This window comes from Lactuca serriola, chromosome 1 (assembly GCF_051521515.1).
Source record: "Lactuca serriola cultivar US96UC23 chromosome 1, Lser_US96UC23_V15, whole genome shotgun sequence".
NCBI classification, from domain to species: Eukaryota; Viridiplantae; Streptophyta; class Magnoliopsida; order Asterales; family Asteraceae; genus Lactuca; species Lactuca serriola.
In genome coordinates this window covers 74,924,676-74,946,998 of record NC_136408.1, presented here as the reverse complement: position 1 = coordinate 74,946,998, position 22,323 = coordinate 74,924,676, and positions in this window count along the sequence as shown.

The window sequence follows — 22,323 nt, the reverse complement described above, 5'->3', positions numbered from 1 at the left end:
GCTTTTGTGAAGAACATGTACAAACTTTTGGCTTTAGGCTACTGTTGATAGCCCCTTTTGTTGATAGACATATAAAGTATCGGCTTTGGGCCCCTTGATTATGTTTTGGGCATTTACACAACTAGCCAATCAAACATTTGGCTTTGGTTAATATTACATGTTCTATGATAAACATGGTTAATGTATCTTTAACTTGATTAACTTGTGTATGTTTATGTTGTGCTTGATTTGATTCTATTGTGTATGTTAATGCGGTGATTGATTACGTTGTTAAGTTAATTGGAATTCCAACCATGTTTAATTCCAACCATACTTGATTCCGGTACGTCATGCATGATTCCAACCATACTTGATTCCGGTCATGCATGATTCCAGTCATAAATGATTCCAATCATTATTGATTCCATTGTTTGTTAATAATTCCATTGTTTGTTAATGATTCCATTCCGGTCATGCATGATTCCAACCATTGTTTATTGATTCAATTCATTAATGATTCCATTCATGTTTCATTCCATTGATTGTTTATCCATATTATTCACTCATGATTACATTGGAATCACTTATACATAAACTTGTTAATTCACACATAAACATAAACTTGTTAATTCATTTCACTTGACAAAAGGAGACAACATAATACATACTAAACACACCAATTAAGACACCAAAACACTACTTTCCATACATCTTCTGTCTATCCTTCAAATCCTTCAACATCACCAACACAAAACAAAAGAAACCATGAACACATAAAAAAAGATTTCCATTTTCCACCTTCTTGACCATTCTGGACTTGAATTATCACTCCTTCCACGGGTTGAATTTGCACTGGTGGTTGTTCCATTGGTTGTTCTACAATGTCCTCAAAAAAGCTCCCTTCAACTTGTTGTTGTCCATAGTCCCCGAAAACTGCATTGTTCTCCAAATCTACATTGTTGTGAAATTCTAGTAAGAGATTTGCATACCACTGATTTGGTAGAGGAGGATCCACCCAATGGAACAATTTGCAGTCTTTAAGTACATCCTGGTAATTTGGGCAACCTATAAACTTCTTCATGGGTTAAACGGAGTCCACGAAGTCCATTTGCTAATGGGATCACCGCAATAGCACCTGCTTCTCATTCGATTCATCACTCTTCGATTTGAACTTCTGCTTCCTACAGAAGATGAAGACGACATTTGTGGCTCCTCCTCCTACTTTGATTTTTGTCTGGTCCGATTTTAGGGCACGAACGAGTGAATGATGTATATATTTAAGTTTCCTTAAGTAACTCACCATCCACCTAAGCATGCCCAGTCCACGTAGACTTTTGTAACCGGCTAAAAGAGGGTCATCGGATGATAAGGGCTAAATTATCCGGTTTATTGGGCTTTTTCATTCAAAAAAAAATTTAGGACTTTATTGAAACTTTTGCAACAATATAGGGACTTTATTGTAGTTATCCCTAACTTAAATAGGAACATTCGTACTTTCTTGGTACAATTTGCAAAGGATGAACCCATAGAAAACATAGCAATTATCTATTGGTTAATCTTATAAAGAAATGTGTTTCTTGTGATCATTGATTGAATTACCAAATACAATAAAAAAACAAATTGATTTTGTCTGGCTATATCAAGTTTCTAAAAAGTTCATTATGAGTCAAAGGCTTGTATTTGACGTTACGTTTTAATAAAATGTCGCGTTAAGTTATATATATATATATATATATATATATATATATATATATATATATATATATATATATATATATATATATAGTAAGAAATTCTTTTTGGTAAGAAGGTAAGAAGTTTTTTTTCTACACATTTTTTTGACGAACAAAACAAATGAATCACTAGATGAATAAAAAATAACATGATTCACAAAAAAAATGTCAACAAAATATCTTGATGATTCATTTATACAATGATTTTGTTGTTATTCATTAAAATTATCATAAAAGTGAATGTTTTCTTAATTTATTTAAAAATAAATCATGAAGATGTTTTCTGGGAATTTTTTCTTGTGAATCATCTAACTTTTGAATCATCTAATGATTCATTTTGTTTGTTCGCTAAAAAATATGTAGAAAAAAACTTCTTATCTTCCTACGAAAATGTTCCTTCTTATTTGATCTTGACTCATATATATATATATATATATATATATATATATATATATATATATATATATATATATATATATATATATATATATATATATATATATATATATAATAGCAGAAAATATATACAAAATTACCGCTTTAAGTTACACCTTACAAACGACGTGACTCACCTCGACTCGTAAAATCTTGAGACTTGACATTGTTATCAAGTCACGCCTAACATTATTTAAATTTTTGGGTTATATTGTTTCTGTAGTTCTTCGATAATTCACGATCATTGATGAATGCTTGAGTGTTCTTCCATCTTTTAATCTTTAAATATTCACTAACACCACAAAGCCACGAAATCGTTGAACAACTATGTACTCCGATGCTTGTATGTGTGTGGGGGGGGAGCGAGAGAGAGAGAGAGAGAGAGAGAGAGAGAGAGAGAGAGAGAGCAAAAAAAGTAATTTGTGGAATAATTATGTGAAAAGATCGAAAATACCCCTATGTTCTTGGCACATGACTACATGAGGGATCTTGAATACATGAAACTAACAAGAGTTACGCCCCGTTTGATAAACATCTTTTCAGGTACAAACAGATATTTCTGGCTGAATGGACCGGAAAGATCTGTTTGAATGCACAAAAAATAGGTCTTTCCCGGTAAGATATGTCTTCCCAGAAAGCTCTAAAACCATATCTTTCAAGCATAACAGGCCGGAAAGACAATTGTGCCCCAAACTCTGATTCTTTCTTTTTTGGATTATTAATTTCTTTTAAATAATTTTTTAATTTCTTTTTTATTGGATTATTATATCTTAATAAATAGTATTTTTAATATATAATATTTATCTATTAATTAATAGACAAAACTGCACAAACAGCCCCTGTGTTTAGCTCAAAATTGCCACTTTTGTCCAAAAAAGTTTGGACTAGCACCACATGTCCAAACTTTTCATTTTGTTTGAGTTTGGTCCAAAAATTTTGAAACATTTTAAAATGACGGATTTGTCATTTATTATTTTATTTTATATTTTTCTTTTCTTAAAGTAATTAGAAAACAATTAAAAATAAAATAAAAATAAAATTCTCTCTCTCTCTCTCTCTCTCTCTCTCGTCAAACCAAAACTAGATCTGAGATATGTTTCTTCTCCGCCTCTTTGCCTCATCTCTCCAACCGGAGTCTTCAGTCACAAGCTCAGGTCTCTGATGTCCTCAAACAAGAACAGATCTACGCCAGTGAAGTCTGAAAACTTTCTTCAGATCTATCGATCTAAAAACCCTCCTCCTCTTCATATCTGAAAACACATCCCACAGTGGTAGCTCAATTTTCAGAGATGAAGCTCGATGAAGAAGAAAACAGAGGGTATCAATAGATCGAGGAAGATCGAAAAAAATAAGCAGTGACATATATTATGTTCAAGCATCGATGTAAGGTGTTACCCAAATCTGTTCGTCATGAGATTTTCGTCAGAAACCCTAAACGACGTCTAAAACCCTAAAAATTAGAAAGGTGACAGTTGAAACCCTAATTTGTGAAGCTCCTCAAATCATCTCTCTGTAACAGTGACTTACAAAGAATCGTAATAGATCAGATGACGAAGGAATAGTGGTTGGAGGAGGCGCTTACGAACGATTCGATGTTTATTCGGGTTTTCAGATCGGACCTACTGAAGGCCGAAGCCACCTTCGAGGTTTGCACGTCTTCTCCGCCCTAGAGTCGTTCTCCATCTCCCTATTTTCTCTTCTTCTCATCAGATGACCACCATAGCTAAAGAAGGTGCATCTACACTGAAACAAGGGTTTCTTGGAGGAAGAAGATGAAATCCACATATGGGTTTACAAAGATTGTTCCTGATTTTGAGGTTATAGATAATGATCTGGAAAAAATATGTTTGGATTCATCAGATAGTGGTGGTAGTTCTTGAGTTTTAATTTGAAATTATAGATCTGGAATTATATGAGTGTTTTGGTATATAGATATGGAAAAATTATGTTATTATGGTGTTGGTGGTGACCAGAGGTGGTAGTGCCGGTTGTTGGTGACCAACGGTGGTGGTAGCGGTGGTGGTGGTGATAGCATAACTGGTAGTGGGATGAGAAAGAGTAAGGGGAGGGTGGGGTAGGGATAGGGGTAATATTTTCTGTTTTGTTTTATTTTTAATTACGAAACTTTTAAAATGTTTTTAAATAAATAAAAAACAACTAAAAAAAGTAAGGGCAAAATCGTCATTAATAAAAAGTTCAAAGCAAACTGGACTAAACTCACAACAAAATAAAAACTTTGGATTTGTGGTGCTAGTCCAAACCTTTTTGGACCAAAGTGACAATTTTGAGCAAACCACAAGAACTATTTGTGCAATTCAGTCTAATTAATATTATTTTATTGGATTATTAATTTCTTTTAAATATTTTTTAAATTTCTTTTTAATGGATTAATTCTTTTTATTGGATTATTATATATTTAAAAAATATTATTTATAAATATATAATTTTTATATATTAATAAATATTACTTTATTTGATTATTAATTTCTTTTAGTTAAATTTTTAATTCATTTTTATTGGATTAATTCATATTTTTTTGGACAACACCACCATCATCCTAATATATTTTTTAAAAAATTCATCCATCACACCACTATCAAACATAAATCGGGTCAAGAATCACATATTGAACTATAAAATAAATTAAAATTGTTAGAAAGAATAACAACGTAACATCAACTTGAAAAAAAAAAAAACAACTTAATCGACATTTTATTTGGATTTTTAAATGATTATTATGTAATTTTTATTTTATATGACAATTTGTATATTTTTATAATTATTCAGTAAATTTATCCATCATAATATATAACAACAGGTTAATATTATCATTTTTCATCATTCAGTTATAGTCAATTAGATGTACAATAAAACAACATGGTTTCTTTCTCAGTCAGAATACTTTAGGGATGTCAACGGGGGCAAACGGGACGGGGAGTGCATCCCCGCCCCCTCTCCTGAAATTTTCCCGTTCCCCCGTCCCCGCCCCCGCCCCCGAAATGTTTAGCCTTCCAACCCCCGCCCCCGCCCCCGAATCCTCTTTATTACCCCCGCCCCCGCCCCGATTAACTTTGGGCTGACTTTTTTTTGGCTAAAAGAAGTTTTTATTTAGGCTAAAAAAATATATTTTTTAAATAACAAATAATTATTTATAGCAGAATTTTACAAGTTAAAAATAAAAAAGTTATGACATCTTAAAAATATTATCCTAACAACTTAAAAACATGTTTTTTGATGAATTTTGGAAGCTCAAAATAATGTTATTTTTTATTATATTTATATAATTAATATATATAAATATATGTATAATTTATTAACGGGGCCCCTATGGGGGTTTTGGGACGAGATTACCCACCCCCGCCCCCGCCCCCGCCCCCGAAATTAAAGCGGGGGTTACCCTTGCCTCCGCCCCCGTCCCCGCCCCCGATTATTTTAAAAAAATTCCCCCAAACGGGACGGGGTTCCACGGGACTTTTTGACATCCCTAGAATACTTTCTCATACAACACTTTCCCAGATAGTATTTTCCCGGACAGAAACTATCAAACCGGACATTAGTTTGAAGGGCCAAAAATATAGTTGGACTAAAGATAACCATTGATGAAACGCTAGGGACCAAAAATTTAACTTAATCTAGATTTTATTACGAAAATTACATGTTTCTAATTCCACTTCAACCATGCCTTCTTCTATCCACTTATAAAGCTAAACTAATTAATTCAGTGGGGCCCACCACCGACGTGTCAAACACCCGTTGTTCATCTATCCGTGGAAAACTTTGGCAAGCTCTAAAATATCAAACATACAGTTCGACGAGTAAAATGTGGGGCCTATGGTCCACGTAGATCTTATCAATTGCCCATTGGTACTTGTTAACGTTCTGTGGGCTGTGGAATGACGACAGGTCCTGTACGATGTTTTGTTTGCCTTTAACTTTATATTTAAGATCGTCTATTTGAAACTTAACGAAGGTTTATATATTCTTTGTCATAAGTTTATGAGGTTCGTAAACTTAGACTATGGATATTCTTGATCATGAATTGATCTTGTGCAAAAAAATTTATTAAATTATAGAAATTGTACCTGTGGTTGTTCAAGAATTATATTTCTTCTATAATTTCTGTTTTTTTAATTATTGCATCCTTAAACATATCAATTATTACGGTTTTTATCTCAATTGTTTCAAAATTTATTTACCAAAATGACTACCCAAAATGAAAATGTATCTTCACGCAATCACATTTTTTTGAATCAAAGCAAAATAACCATAATCATCGCGAATAAAAGTTTGTGAACTCGTGAAAACACCTTTTTTTAAACATAACATAGTTGATAAAAATGTACGACAGAACACTTTATTCTTCATGAGGACAATTTAAGATGATTCAACTATCTCTACCAAATAAAAATCAATATGTATTTGCATGCATCCATTTATCTGTGAGTAGTAATTATTTGCATTTATTTCATTTAACCATACAAATGTAAATGTTCATCACTAAAGAGTTGTGAGTGTTTGCAATTGCTTTCCACGTATATTCATGTTCATGATATACAATGTTGCAAAACTCATTAGGCGTTTTCATTGCGGTCGACTAGCACCTAGCGAGTATTCGGTCTAGGCAGAGAGTATTCAGGGAGTATTTGGATTGCATAAATTATATTAAACTAATTTTAGGAAAATTATATATATATATATATATATATATATATATATATATATATATATATATATATATATATATATATATATATATATATATATATAGGTAACAAATATAACAAGTTTATTAAAAATTATAACAAAATAGATGAATGTCAATAATCATTATATATTTTTTTTCTAAAAAAAGTATAAATTTCATACTTTTTCCGATTTTTACCGATTTTTTTTCGATTCCGTTTTTGACCGAATTTGACCACATTTAACTGAGTTTTGACCGAGTTTGACCGATTAAGAGTTTTCTGGTCGATTCCTTATTATGCGCCTCGACCACTACCTAATATCGGCCGCCTAGGCCGACTTTTGCAACACGGATTATATATATATATATATATATATATATATATATATATATATATATATATATATATATATATATATATATATATATATATATATGAGCTAACAAAAGTAACAATTACAAGGCAAAAGCTAAAATTGGAGTTTACAACAAATCAACCTAAATTATCATATATATATATATATATATATATATATATATATATATATATATATATATATATATATATATATATATTTCTGTGAACAAACCAATAGTAAGAAAAATCAACAATCATATCAAACATTGTATCTCGTTGCTTATTCTCATCACCGAAAATAGCATAGTTATACAACCTCCCTATAGTCCACCATGTTGTGAAAATAATCACTTCCACACCATGTTGTGAACCGGATGTTTAAAGACAAGTTGGGGGACACCATGCAGGTCTAAATTGACAACATGGTGGTAAAGTCCATGAAACCAGAAGATCATCTCAGGGATCTCAAAGAAGCCTTCGACATCCTAGACGAATACAACATGAAGTTAAATCCGTATAAATGCCACTTTGGGATGAAGTTAGGCAAGTTCTTTGGGTACATGGTAACCAAGAGAGGAATAGAAGCAAGCCTAGAGTAGATCAAAGCAATCATCAAGTTGAAATCCCCATCTTCGACAAAAGATATCTAAAGGCTAACCGGAAGAGCAGCGACACTCAACAGGTTGATTTCAAGATTCTCAGAAAGGTGTAAACCCTTCTATAATATCTTGAAAAAGAACAAGAAGTTTGAATGGACCGAAGAACACGAAGAAGCTTTTCAGGAACTTAACTGTTAAGCACGTTTGAAATCAAATATGAGCCAAGATCCGCCATAAGGTCACAAGCATTAGTAGACTTTGTGGCTGATTTTATTGATGATCTACATAACGAAGTAGACATTTAAGCTAAACAAATTTTAGAATATGAACACTTGGGAAAATGGACACTATTTACAGATGAAGCTTCAAACCAAAAAGGAACCGCGCTAGGGATCATACTAAAATCGCCATAGGGGGATATCCTACCCCAGTCAGTTGCGAATTCAACGCAACCAACAAAGAATCAGATTATGAAGCACTCATCATGGGACTATAATTGGCTAAGGATCTTCAAATCAAGGATCTTCAGGTATTTGTTGATTATTTATTACTAACCAGTCACTTCAATGGATATTATGTAGTGAAAGGTGAAATATTAGCATTATACCTCGAGATCCTCAAAAAATTAGCCTCTAATTTTGAAAACTTTAGCATCACCCAAGTTCCCAGGGAATAAAACACAGACGCAAATGCATTAGCCAACTTAGGATCCTCCCTAAGGATCTAACTAGAAATGAAGATCCTTATAACCCACATAATAACTCCAGTTATAGAAGCCCTTTCCGACAAACCCGGCGATCCTGAAGAACCAATAAGTGTAGCAGCCGTCGAAGATCTTGACCCTCAGATCCCTCCTCAAAGGGATCTAGACGAACATGATCCTCGAAGAAGTCCATGATCATGGATCAAACCCATTATGGAGTATCTCCAAGATGGCACGATCCTGACAAAAGAAAAAAGTGAAAGAGCATTCAGAACAAGAATCTCACGATTCATAATAATCCAAGGTAAACTCTATAAAAAGTCTATGGCAGGTCCATATCTCAGATGCTTGGAAGATCCTGAAGCTACAGAAGTCTTGAAGGACATACATGAAGGAGACTGTAGCAATCATACTGGGGGCAAATCCTTATGCTCCAAAGTATTGAGAATAGGATACTGCTGGCCAACCATGAAGAGAGATTTTTTCTACATGCTTAAAAGTGTGATGCTTGCTAGAGACACAACAACATCCTACATCAAACAACAGAACCTCTACATCCTATTATCTCTCCATGGCCATTCATGAAATGGGGAATGGATATAGTGGGAAATTTACCAGTGGCTCCAGAAGGAAAAGTCTTCATGTTGGTGATGAATGATTACTTCTCGAAGTGGATTGAAGTTGAAGCCTTTGCTCAGGTTTGAGACAAAGGAGGTAGTCCCATTTATTAAACGTAATATCTTGACCAGGTTTAGGATCCCTGCTGAAATCATATGCGACGATGGATCCTAATTCATAAGCTAAAGGACAAGAGACATTTGCACGAGTTGGGGATCAAAATGATAATGTCCACTCCTATTCATCCCCGAGCTAATGGCCAAGCAGAATCTAGCAACAAAATCATAGTAAACAACTTGATGAAAAGGCTAGATAAAAAGAAAGAAAGATGGGCAGAAGAACTTCCTTTCGTCCTATGGGTAGATAGGACGACTTCCAAAGTAGCCACATATCAGACCCCCTACTCCTTGGTGTTTGAGATAGAAGCAATTATACCTACCGAAGTAGTGATCCCAACAACAATGTACTTGCTCCAAAATCAAGAAAACAAATGACAAGATCCTGGCCCAAGATCTCGACACTTTTGACGAACTCAGAGTCTTGCCAAGATACGCATTATTGATCATCAACAAAGGATTAACAAGGCTCACAACAAGAACATAAAAATCAGAAGATTCCAAATATAAGACTTGGTATTAAGGAAAACATTCGAAAACACCAAGGATCCTAGTGTCAGTAAATTAGCTCCTAAATGGGAAGGACCATAACTTATAAATGTTGAAGCAGGAAAAGGAGCATATTAGCTAGCAACACTCGAAGGAGACATTTTGCCAAGATCCTGGAATGCTATAAATCTCAAAGCATACTATATGTAAACAAGATCGATTGACCTTCAAGAAAACCAAGGTGAACATGTTCTTTACCTTAAAATTTTCATCATTACTTATTTTCTCCTCGAATACATTACTAACTTAAGCATCGGAGGGGCGTTAGCTAGACTAACGCCCACCCCTAACCAACGTTTGCTATGCAGAACAACGTACGAATCACCATAAGCAATGATCCTAAAATATAAGGATCCTCAAGGTTAAAGATCTTGAAAAAAGGTTGAAGATCATGAAACATAAGGATCTTGACACACGAAGATCTCAGCATCTTAACACTTGAACAATTCCATTATATCAACGGTATGATCTTTAAACTATCTAGAGACTGATCATCTCTCCTACGCTTAAGGGTACTTAATCCGCTCTAAGGTTTAAAGAGCTAATTACCTCTTTCAGACGGACTAAGGTTTATACACCTCGCTTGAACGCACAATATCTAACTATGGGATACAAATAAGGGGATCATTTCATGATGCAGTGGCTTGGTAACCCTCTTATCTTTGAACATAAGTTAAGATCCTTAAGGTTTATAACATTTAATGTTATCTAAAATTGGAATCTTACCCCATAAATTACATAAGGTTTATAACATTTCAAGTTATCTAAAATTGGGATCTTACCCTAGAAATTACATAAGGTTTATAACATCTTCATGTTATCACACGTTAGGATTTCTCCCCAGAAAATACACACGAATCATAACATTTTCATGTTATCATAAGTAGTGATCTTTCCCATGAAATATGTCACAAGTTGGGATCCTCCCCAGTACATTAACATATTGAACTTAGGATGTTACCAAAGAATTTTGTCAAGGTTTATAACCTAAACAGGTTATCCTACGGAGGGAATTCCCCCGTATGATCTCATCATTAAGGATCCTCATCGGTATGGAACATCATCAGTAACAACCTTATCATCAGAAGTCAACAGCGATCCTAAGTTCTTTCCTAAGCTGGGATTTATCCTCAGTAAATTCTATGATTAAAAAGATTCTGAAGCTTAAGGAGAAACTTGAAGACAATCAGGTTGCATCTACCCTTATTCTTGAGAAACTTTAAGTATAGTTTAAGGATCCTTAAATTTCTAGGATCCTAAGCAAAAGTCATTTGGTTATCATAATTCAAGTATACTTCACTAAAAGAATTGTCTCAAGATTGTTTGCAGGAACCAAGTTTTCCAGGATCCTAATTATTTAAGTATTCTGGTGTCGTAACAATCATGCAGAGAAATCAAGAGACAGATATAAACAGAAAACACCACCATTGCATTCAAAAGGGGTTGCACACCAACCCAACCAAAAGATAATTGTTTTTCATTACTGACAAAAACAAAAACTACCGAAACTAACTTCTTGCAGGCCTAGACCTTAGCATGGTCATCATCGGCCGCACCCTTCTTCTCCTCTCCTTCGATTAGCGGTAGTACAAGATCCTGATTCACGGTAGCCGACTTGCCAGTCAACTTGGCTAGTGCCTCGTGCCAACCGTCCACATCCCAAGAAACTGCATTCTCTAGATCCTCCGCAAGACAAATCTTGGCCTCCCAAACAGCCACCGCAGCACTGACCTTCGTATTAGAAATCACTTCCTCCATCTCGAGCAAGTGCTCCTCCTCCTTCTTAGCCTTCTCCTTGCTGAGCAGCTCCACTATCCTCAAAAAATCCTCGTTGGTCGCTTTCCACATCCTCACCTGTCCCTGAAGGGCTTGTTCAACCCTCTCCGCTTGGATCCTTAGATCAACGGAAACATGATCAGAGACCTAAAACAAAGACACAGAGGGTCATCAAAAGGTAAAATAAAAGATAGAACGCGAATAAAACCAACAGTTACAGTTTGGGAGAAACAGACCAATTTCTGGAGCGCTTCCTCAGCCCCGAGGCTCTCCAAAGATAGACCTGCGGACTCAACAATTTTCCTTTTCTAGGATCCCAGGGTCTTCCCTGTCAAGTCAATGGTTGATCTTTTGGGAGGAAGATAAGATGAGATCTTCTCCTTTTTCACCGTCAACTGATCCTTCAACATGGTTATGTCAAGATCAGCGAGTGTGAAGCGAGCAATGGAGCGAGTGTCTTTGGATCCTATATAAATATATAACGGAAGACTATTAAAAAACTTCAACATAAGTGAAAGGAATCAAGGATCCTTACCTGTCGACATGAGGTCAGTGGCAGAAGAGCTTTCTTGTAGAGTGGTTTGATCAAATCGAAAGGATCTCTTAGATTCAGACAGGGCCAAGAACTTTTCGATCTTCTCTTCAGATTCCTCAGCAACAGGGACAAGCTCTTCGAATTTGAAAGCTTCAAAAAAAACAAAATAAGAAGATGTGAATTCTAGGATCCTTATATTAATATAAGAGAATCCTACCCTTCTTAAACCCAGACATCCGACAGGAGACCCCCCACTAGGTATAGAGTCAAGTCTCACAAAAATGTACTTTTCTTTCCAAGCGTCGTCAATATGTTTGGTTTTCAAGACTAGAGGAGATCTATGGGTTTTTAATTTGAGGAGAAAGTGAGTATTCCCGAAGGTTGTGAGATCATATATGCAAGTCAGTTCATAAAGATGTATATCAAGGCCTTTTGACTGAGTTACTTGGTCAATCCAGTATAGGAACCTCCAAACAATCAGCATGGCCTGAATATATGAGATCCTAGTCACCATGAAGAATTTGGAGAGAATCCCAAGGAAAGGGTATTTCAAACCCAGGCAAAAGGGGTATTCGGGGAAGCACACCCAGGTAGCAGAAACAAGGTCAGGTTGGATGAGAGGGTCGAAGGGCCTAAAAACGGCTTTAAGAGGGAAGGCTCCATTGAGTCTCAAAGACTAAATATCATCATCGCCGAAGGAACATGTCTCCTTGTAGGAGAGAATCACTTGGTCAATAAAGTCATCTTCAGGGAGAGCTAAGATGTTTTTGCGACAAACAACCATTTTTCTAACCATGATAGAAGAAGTAAAAACGAAGAGGAAAAATAGATAAGTACCTTCTAATAAATTACCGGTAATCGAAAGATAGCATGAGTAAAGAAAAGAAAATCGAGACAAGTAAAGAGCTATGGAACTGATAACCTCAATTTATACTAAAGATTTGAAGCTGATTTGACCATTAACAGCTAGTTATCCACCCGTTGGATTACAAAATTACCTTGCTGTAAAGAGTTAATTTTGAAAATTACTTTTCTTTCTCCTTTTACCTCTTTAATTTAAGTTATCCCTTTAATATTCTTGAAATTAACTCCTATATTTTCATGAATAAATTGGGGGCAATCATTAGGGCCAGGATCCTCAAAGCATTCAGGATCCTCAAGCCTCATCAGATATTCATGATCCTCAACTATCTCATGATCCCGAATATTAGCGTTATTATTATCTACTAACATTTATAACGGTTGTATTTCAGTTTTAATTAACACATGTGCATAAATAGTAAAGAGAATACTTATTCTAAACAGAGAATCGTCTCCATTATGCTAAAGATGCGGAATACCAAGTCCAACAATGTTCACAAAGCTGGTTATAAAGGATCTCGGGAATATCGGACATCTTGTTAGCTAGTTTAGACTATAATTTGACACATGTATCTCGCACAGGACACACTCTACTTACACTAAGTTTACTCTACAAACTTTTTCACTTGTTCTTACGGAAATACTTTCTATAATCATCTTTTTATATTAATAAAATCATTAAGGCAAGTCATCATTATCACCTCCTAAGGTTTTGTGTCAGAGATCCTAGCAAGGATCAAGGGCTTTCCTTATAAACAATCATGTCATTCTCTTTACCTTTTTCTTTTGCATAATTCGAACATCACATCCTCTCATTCAATTTGGTTGATTTATACTTGTGTAATTTTTGACTAAAACAACTTGTGCTTCTGTGTTCTCATTAAGGATACATACATTGTCTGCCATACGTTCAAGATACCACTTAAATTTGTCAAGATATTCAGAGTGATATGACGTGTGAAAGAGAATTTCCTCAATATCGTCAGCTACCATCTGGGAAGTTAGTCTAATACGTTCAGGCTCAGGTTCAGATGTATTTGCTTCATTTGTATATGTTGGAGTACCATCATCCTGATGAGGATCTGGTGGAAAAGAAGAGAACTTAGCTTCTTGAGTATCATCATGTTCTTAAGACTCTTTTGAGGTGAGGGAGAGTAATCGTCAAGATCAATGCTGAATGTTCTGGTAGATGCTTTGGAGTATAGGACAATTGAAATATCGTGTGGCTCATCATCGACTATCAGTCCTTCACTGGAAGGTATGTATACCATTTGCATTGGAGTATCCTCCTCTTGATTATCATACTGGAGAGATTTTAGGGAAATCTTCAAGTTTGGATTGCTTTTCACCTTCTTGGTCATCGTCCTCAAGTGAGTCATAATTAGCCAAGGAGACATGATTGCTTTGACCTTCTAGATTCGAATAAAAGCATGCTAGTGAAATTAGAGCTAGGGAGGATGATTCAACATAATCATATAGAGCCTGAAATAAGTAATCTAAGAAAGGGAATGACTTAGAGGTTGTACCAGATTTAGGTGGAGATGTGGGCTCATCAAAATCTACTCCAAGATTATCATCAGAGATGGATGGAGATGGGATAGAAGGAGGTTGATCTGAATTTAATCTCTTCTTCTTCTTTGCTGACTTCTTGGATGCATGATCTGAGTGATTCCTCTTCTTTTTAGGAGCCAAAGTAGTTCCCTAGATGTATTTTTTATATGAGCGTAGAGAGGCATTATTTCCACCTAGCTTTGCAAGGATAGCATGATGATTAGATGTGAAAACTCATATTCAGATGCAATACAAATCCTATATGGTGACATATGCAAGTATAGTGGTAGTGAGCCTTTTGGAATCTCCTCTGGTGTAAGATTGCTATTATTGATGACATCATGAATAATGATAGACCACCAGCGAGGATGATGAATCATGAACTTATTATTTGAGGTAAGGAGAAAGGTAAGGAAGTATTCCTAAAGAATAGATGCGCAGTCAACGTTGATGTCATAGAAAAGCCCATACATGACACTCCAAATATCTGTTTTACCATGACTGCGTCCAACAACTGATCCAAAAAGAAACCAAGTGAGGATGGAACTGAGAAAGTGCCATGGAGTGCGAAGGCAAGCTTTCCTAATTCTTGAAAGTTTGGTTCAGTGTTTTCTTCAAATTTGTACCCCATTTCCTTGAACATTGTCAACAATTGAGTAGAATAAGGTGTGACAGATGTCGAAGGTTTACGAGAACCATCGCTAAACCTAAACTAATTGTGAACTCTTCTTTTCCTAGCACCAAGCTAGTGTTACAAAGGTCAAATTCAATATCAAGCTCTTTTGACTTTGCTCTTGGAGATATGGTTGTAGATTGAAAGACGTATGAAATAAGAGGTTGTAGTGTTGGAAAAGAAAAAAGGAGTGTATATGCCAATGGGCCTTTTTGCAAATATTCAACTGTAGCACCGACTTCTTTAGGTTTTTACTTAATTTTAAGAAGTGCAATATAGTTGGATACGGCCATGGCAATTTTAGGTGATGATGAGTCTGTCACAGTGGAAGGTCTAGTTGCTTGAGATTTGAACGCCTTATAAGAAGCATTTGCTTTAGAATTATGTCCATCTTCTTTGGAAGCCATGTCTTGCGAGAACACAAGAAGAATAAAAATTGGAATTAATTGTTAGTTAAAGAGATATAGCAAGAGAGTAGTGTTGGGATCATGTTGTTGTGTCTTGGGCTTGTTCCTTTTAGCCCAGTTCGGTAACTGGTTTGGGCCTGTCCAACCGTGCATTATTTTATTCTCAGGTTTTAGTATTTAAGGTGCATGCATGCATCCTTTGTTGGGTGACGCTTTTATATTTCTTATCATAGTATTGTAAACCCTAGCTCACCTCTACAGTGGAAGTTCTTAATCGAGCTCTGCTGAGGCGTGACTACGTTTGAATCATAAGAATTATATTGATTCCATCTTTTGTTCACTGTCTTGTTTGATTTAATTGTTTGTTCTTTGTTGTTTTACTTGTGAAAGATCTAAACGATCTAGATATTTTGTCTCATCAATTGGTATCAGAGCAGGAGGCTGTGTAATTCATACACATATCTTCTGTTGAAGAAGTTATAAGGGTTTTCCATATTAATTGATAATTAATTGAGCCGTCATTCCTCATTGGCGTATCTCATTAATTGTTGATCTTTCCCTAATGATAAATTACAAGTCTGATCTTAAACAGGTTATCAATCAAACATCATCACAATGTCTATGGACGATTCACAATCCAATCCGATCAACATCTCCAATAGTATTGGATCAACAACAAGGATTCCAATCCTATATACTCAGGAGTATGAAGTCTGGACGCACCACTTCAAAGATTATGTAATCGGTTCAGAAGATAATGGGTATATGATTTGGGAAGCAATCACAGTTGGTCCATTTGCTCAATCAAGGACTTAAAAAATTGTTAAAACTCAAAAGGAGTAAAGTCAGCTCCTGAATGATGTGAAAGACATTCCTCAAGACGAGAAAGAGAAGTTTCAGTGCAACATTAAAGCTTTAAGAATGATTAGGTTTACTTTACAATCGGAAACATTTCGATTGATGAGTTCATGTGCTACAGCGAAAGAGATATGGGGTAGGTTAAAGGAATTGTATTCTACTGATGAAGATCTGGAACATTCGATTCAAACCTTGCTACTTTCTGAATTTGGTGATTTCAAATAGAAGCCAGAAGAGAAACTTATTCAGGCTTTTGATCGATTTAATCATCTTCTCAATAAGATGATAAAGCATGGGATTGAAAGGATGGTTATTGAGCAGAAGGTTACCTTCATGAACGGTCTTAGACCCGAATGGATGGCATTTATGTCTACAGTGAAGGCACATGAAAAATTCAAATCCTATTCTCTGGCGAAGCTGGTGGGAATACTGAAGTCCCATGAAAGTGCGGTGTCAAAGGAAACTAATGTGGTTTCCAGCTTGGGTTCGTTAGCTCTTATTTCCAAAGGAAAAAGTGTCGTTGAAGAAGAAGAAGAATTAGATCTTGCTGACTATGATCTAAGTGGTGAAGAGTATTCCCTAATGGTTTCTAATCCAAGGAAGTTTATCAAAAGGAAGCTCCCTGCCAACAAGAACCAAAACTGGCAGGGAAGTTATAGTTCCGAAAAAGTGAAGGAGGAATCGAAGATGGGTTCAAAGTCTGAAGAGTCTAAGAAGGAAACGAAGATTGGTGGTGACTCAGGTTTTGATTGCCACTATTGTGGAGGCAAGAATCACTTTGCCAAAGACTGGATGCTGAAGAAGAAGTCAGAAAGAGTTGATGAAGATGATGAGGAAGCGAACCTCCTGAGACGATTAGAGGAGATCAAGAAAAAGAAATCAGCAGCTAACAATAACACCATGAATGCTTTATTTGTGTAGGGTACAGGGGATGATGATGAATTTGTTGGAGTGCAGGTGTGGTCCACAGATTCAGAGGACGAAGAAGTAAGAAAGACCACTCATGGCAAGGCTCTGCTAGTGAAAGAAGAAAAGGTTGAAGGAAGATGTTTGATGGTGACGGATGGTGTGTCGCAGATTCGAGGATATACAACAGATGGTGGACTGAATGATGAGAAGGAGCGAGAGTACAGATGTTTCGCTACGAAACCTGTCAGTGCACAGATCAACGAATGTGATGAGTTGATCAAGAAGCTACAAAATATTCTCATTTCTCTGAAAATTCCTATTACTAACTATGAAAAGGAACTAAATGGACTAAAATCTAAATTTTCTAGTTTAAGTAGTAGTCTTACCCAACTCGTGTCACAAACTCTAACCTGATTGATCAAATTAGCAGGGCATCATCAAAGAGTGAAGAGAAGAGAATCTGGATTGAGCAGAAGGAGAAGCAATTAATTAGGTCTAGGGATGAATCTATCTATTTGCAACGAGACCATCTTAAGCTTTTAAAACAACGAAAGGTCTTTTGTTTGATTGCTAAGAGATTATATTTTAATATCGCTTAGTTACATCTCGATTGTGAAATAGGAAAGAAGATACATCGCATGATTTTACCCTTCCTTGAGTTGAAGGAGGATGAAGTCGATGTCGAAGCTTACAACTGTGAAAATGTTATATCTTCTGATGAAATATCTCCTACCTACAAAATTGGTCTTGACAAAATAGAGTCCTACATAAAGTCAAAAGACCATAAGGACATGCTCAAAAATATATTGGATGAAAACGATAAACTGAAACTGAGAACCGAAACTGTACAAAAATTTGACTCGTTGAATGCCAAATTAAGTTCAGAAAATAAAATTGATGTTGAAAATGCATCCGAACTTAATAAGGATGATGACATGAGTGAAATCTCTGTAAAGGATGTAATGCACTGTTCTGAATTTGTCAAGAGCGAATCTGAAACAAATAAAAATCTCATTTCTGAAAACTCTGTTCAGTTCGCTTGCTCATCGATACACAAGACTAAAGTCCTCAAAGAAAAAGTTGTTGTATATCAAAAGGTTTAAACCACTCCAAATCAAGTTTACACAGTTCAAGGAGTCACACCACAACAAACAGTCAAACTAACAGCATTGGTAGAAGAAGATAATGCTAATGGGGGTGATGAGTTTTTCTTGTCAGCACCGATAGATAACGTCGATGAAACAGAAGGTCTATCTCAGAAAACATCATGGAGAGTGAAGAATAGGTATGTGGCAGAACCACTTAATGAACCTACACGATATGCTGTGCCAAGTACAAGTGGTACCAAAACATCTTCAGGCGAACCGGTGATGGCATCTAGTGAGACATGTTCGTCAAAGAGCGAAAGTCATGCTCAAGTACCGAAGAAAAAAGGCCAACATTCACAAAAATCCAAAATAAGTGGTAGAACGAAAGCACCAACGTAACCTGAGATACAAGAAGAATCACTCAGAAAGAAAACAGTTTTGGCGATCCCAGAATCCTCATTACGTTAGGTATGAAAATACAAATAAGTCACAAGGAGAACCAAGAGCCAACCGAAAGCAGTCTCCCTTACGTGGCAAGAACAACCGAAACAAGGATTTCGGCTACTACCACGAAAACAACCAAGAACAAAGGTTCGGTTCACAAAGTCACAATAACTGAAAGGATAGTTTCGGACATCAAGTGATCAACAACCGAAAGGGCAACTTCAGTCCCCGCGACAATAACAACCGAAAGGAAGGTTTCAGTCCATAACATGTCAGTAACCGAAAGGAAGGTTTCGGTCCTCAACATGTAAGCAACCGAAAGGATGGGTTCGGTCCCAAATCCAATTGTCAGAAGAACCGAAGGGAAGATAGTTTTCATTCTCAACCAAGGAAGAGCAATAATCAAAGATCTAACCTTGCTTCTAAACCTCTTTCATCTCAGTCTCATTCTTATTCTCGTTTTTCTAAAGATTCAAATGGGAAGGGAAAGCTCCTTCCAGAAGACAAAAGATGCACGAAAGAGACCCAAAAGCATGCAGACGTCAAAACCACAAATCCTACGTCTAAATCAAATGAGTCCAAGTCAAATAAAATCAAAGTTTTTACCATAAAATGAAAAGATGAAACAACGCTAATAAAACGAACTTATCTGGTTGATGTGTCTCTTACTATTCCCTGTCCTGTAAATGGCTCACAAGGACCCAAGAAACTTTGGGTTCCTAAATCTGCTTGATATTTTGCAAGTTATTCGTGACGAGTAGTTCGACGAAGAATGGTACATTGACAGTGGCTGCTCGCGCCACATGATAGGTAGAAGGGAAGAACAGATGGAGTTTCGGTCTCTCAAGGATGGTGGAATGGTAAAATATGGAAATAATTCGTTTGGAACTATCAAAGGCTATGGTATGATTACAAATGGTGACTTGTCGATCAGAAAGGTTGCATACGTTGAAGGGTTGCAGCACAACCTCATCAGTGTCTCACAGCTGGTAGTTGGCACCGGATTTAAAGTCTCCTTTGATGATGAAGGCTCAGAAATCGTCGAAAAGAAGTCAAATAATATTCTGCTGAAGTTGAAGCGAAAGGGAGAAATGTACCCTCTAAATCTCAATCCAATTCAAGGGAAACCAGCTGTTTTCCTGCTAACGAAGGCACAATCGGAAGAAAGTTGGTTACGGCATCGAAGGCTCTCACATCTCAATTTCAAAGATATCAACAAGCTGGTGCTTGGAGATCACGTTCGAGGTCTTCCAGTTCTCAAATTTAACAAAGAACATCTATGTGCAGCTTGTGAAATGGGAAAGCAAAGTCGACAAAGTCATCCTTCTATTATCAACACAAAGGGGGTAGAACCACTAGAGCTGCTAGATATCAATCTATGTGGTCCTTCCTCTATCGAAGGAATTGGTGGAAACAAGTACATACTTGTTATTGTAGACAATTTCTCTCGCTTCACATGGATATTTTTCTTGAAGCAAAAATCAGAGGGCACTCCCAAGCTCAAAGTCTTTATAAAGAAAGTAGAGGTTCAAATACGAAAAGTGGTTCGTAATGTAAGAAGCAACAATGGCTTGGAATTCAAGAACAAGGATTTTGAAGACTTTCTAGCAGAGAAGGGAACAACTCACTATTTTTCAGCTCCATATACTCCACAACAGAATGAAATCATTAAAAGGCGAAACAGTTCCTTGTGTGAAGCTGCCTGAACTATGCTGAACTTCGCTTCCTTACCATTGTATTTATGGGCTGATGCTATTGTTGCTACTTGCTACACGCAGAATAGATCATATCTGAACAAGCGCTTCTCAATCACTCCTCATGAGATCTTGAACAACCGCAAGCCAAATGTGAAGTTCTTTCACGTGTTCGGTTCAATATGCTTCATCTTCGACTCAATGGAGAACTGAAACAAGTTTGATGCTAAGGTTGATGAAGGGATCTTTGTGGGCTACTCCTTGAACTCAAAGGCATATAGAGTTCTGAAAAAACGTTCAAAGAAGATTGAAGAAACATTCTATGTCACTTTCGACAACAACTATGTCAAGAAGTTGAAGACAACTGAAGATGCAATGCAAGAAATCTTTCCAAAGTCTGGTCAAGTCACGGTGCCGATTTTAAATCTTTTTGAGCAATATATGCTACTCTTCTATGAACCAGAAAAAGCTATTGATTCTGAATCCAAGGCTAACGATAACCTTGTCAACAATTTGAAACAAATTATTGACGATGTTGCAAAGAAGATGGCATATGAACAACTTAAGGCAACTGAAAAGCGAGACTCAAGATAACCTTCCAGTGATAGTCCTTATATCCAGGGGAGGGTTCGTCACTTCCAAATAATCAAGATTCATCATTCCAGGGGGAGAATCCATCATCACCGTCATCAAGTTCAACCGAAAGTCCAAACGAAGGGGAGTGTTCTGATCCAGAAATTGAACTCGTATCATCATTCAAGGGGGAGAGTACAAATGCTAATGATGATGATACTCAATCAGAACTGGAAGAAGAAATAAATGTAGAACTAGATCCCTCACGTGATCCAAATTACCCTCCTCTCATTAAATGGACCAAAGATCATCCTCAAAGTCAAATCTTTGGAGAATCTTCTGAAAAGGTCTTAACTCGATCACAGCTGAAAGTGAAGCAAGCTGCATTATTCTCTCAAGTATAATTTTGCATGTTCAACTCTTTCGTCTCTAAAGTTGAACCAAAGACTATAAATACAGCTCTTGATCATTCCTGTTGTGTTCAAGCCATGCAAGACAAGCTGAACGAGTTTGAAAGAAACAAAGTATGACAACTAATTCCAACTCCAAAGGATGCTTCGGTTGTCGGTCTCAAATGGGTATTCAGGAATAAGATGGACAAGGAAGGGAACGTGATTCGCAACAAGGCTCGGTTGGTTGTGAAAGGATATTATTAAGAAGAAGGTATAGATTATAAAGAGACCTTTGCTCCAGTTGCAAGATTAGAGTGAGTTCGAATCTTTCTTGCTTATGCTGCACACAAGAATTTTGAAGTCTATCAAATGGACGTGAAGTGTGCCTTTCTCAATGGAGAACATGAACAAACTGTATACGTAGAGCAACCACCAGGCTTCATGAACGAGAAGTATCTAGATCACTACTTCATTCTAGACAAAAGCAGTATATGGCATGAAGCAGGCTCCCAGAGCATGGTATGAAAGCCTTACTCGATTCTTGAAAATGTCCAAATTTAAACAAGGTTCGGTTGACCCAACCTTCTTTCGTAAGAAAGAAGGTAACCACCTTATGATAGTCAAAATTTATGTTGATGACATCATCTTTGGCTGCACGAATCCCAGCCTAATAGCTGAATTTAGGAAGTTGATGGAAACTAAATTTGAGATGAGCTCAATGGGTCTGATTAACTTTTTCCTTGGCTTGAATATTAGACAGGGACCCGAAGGCATTTTTATCAATCAGG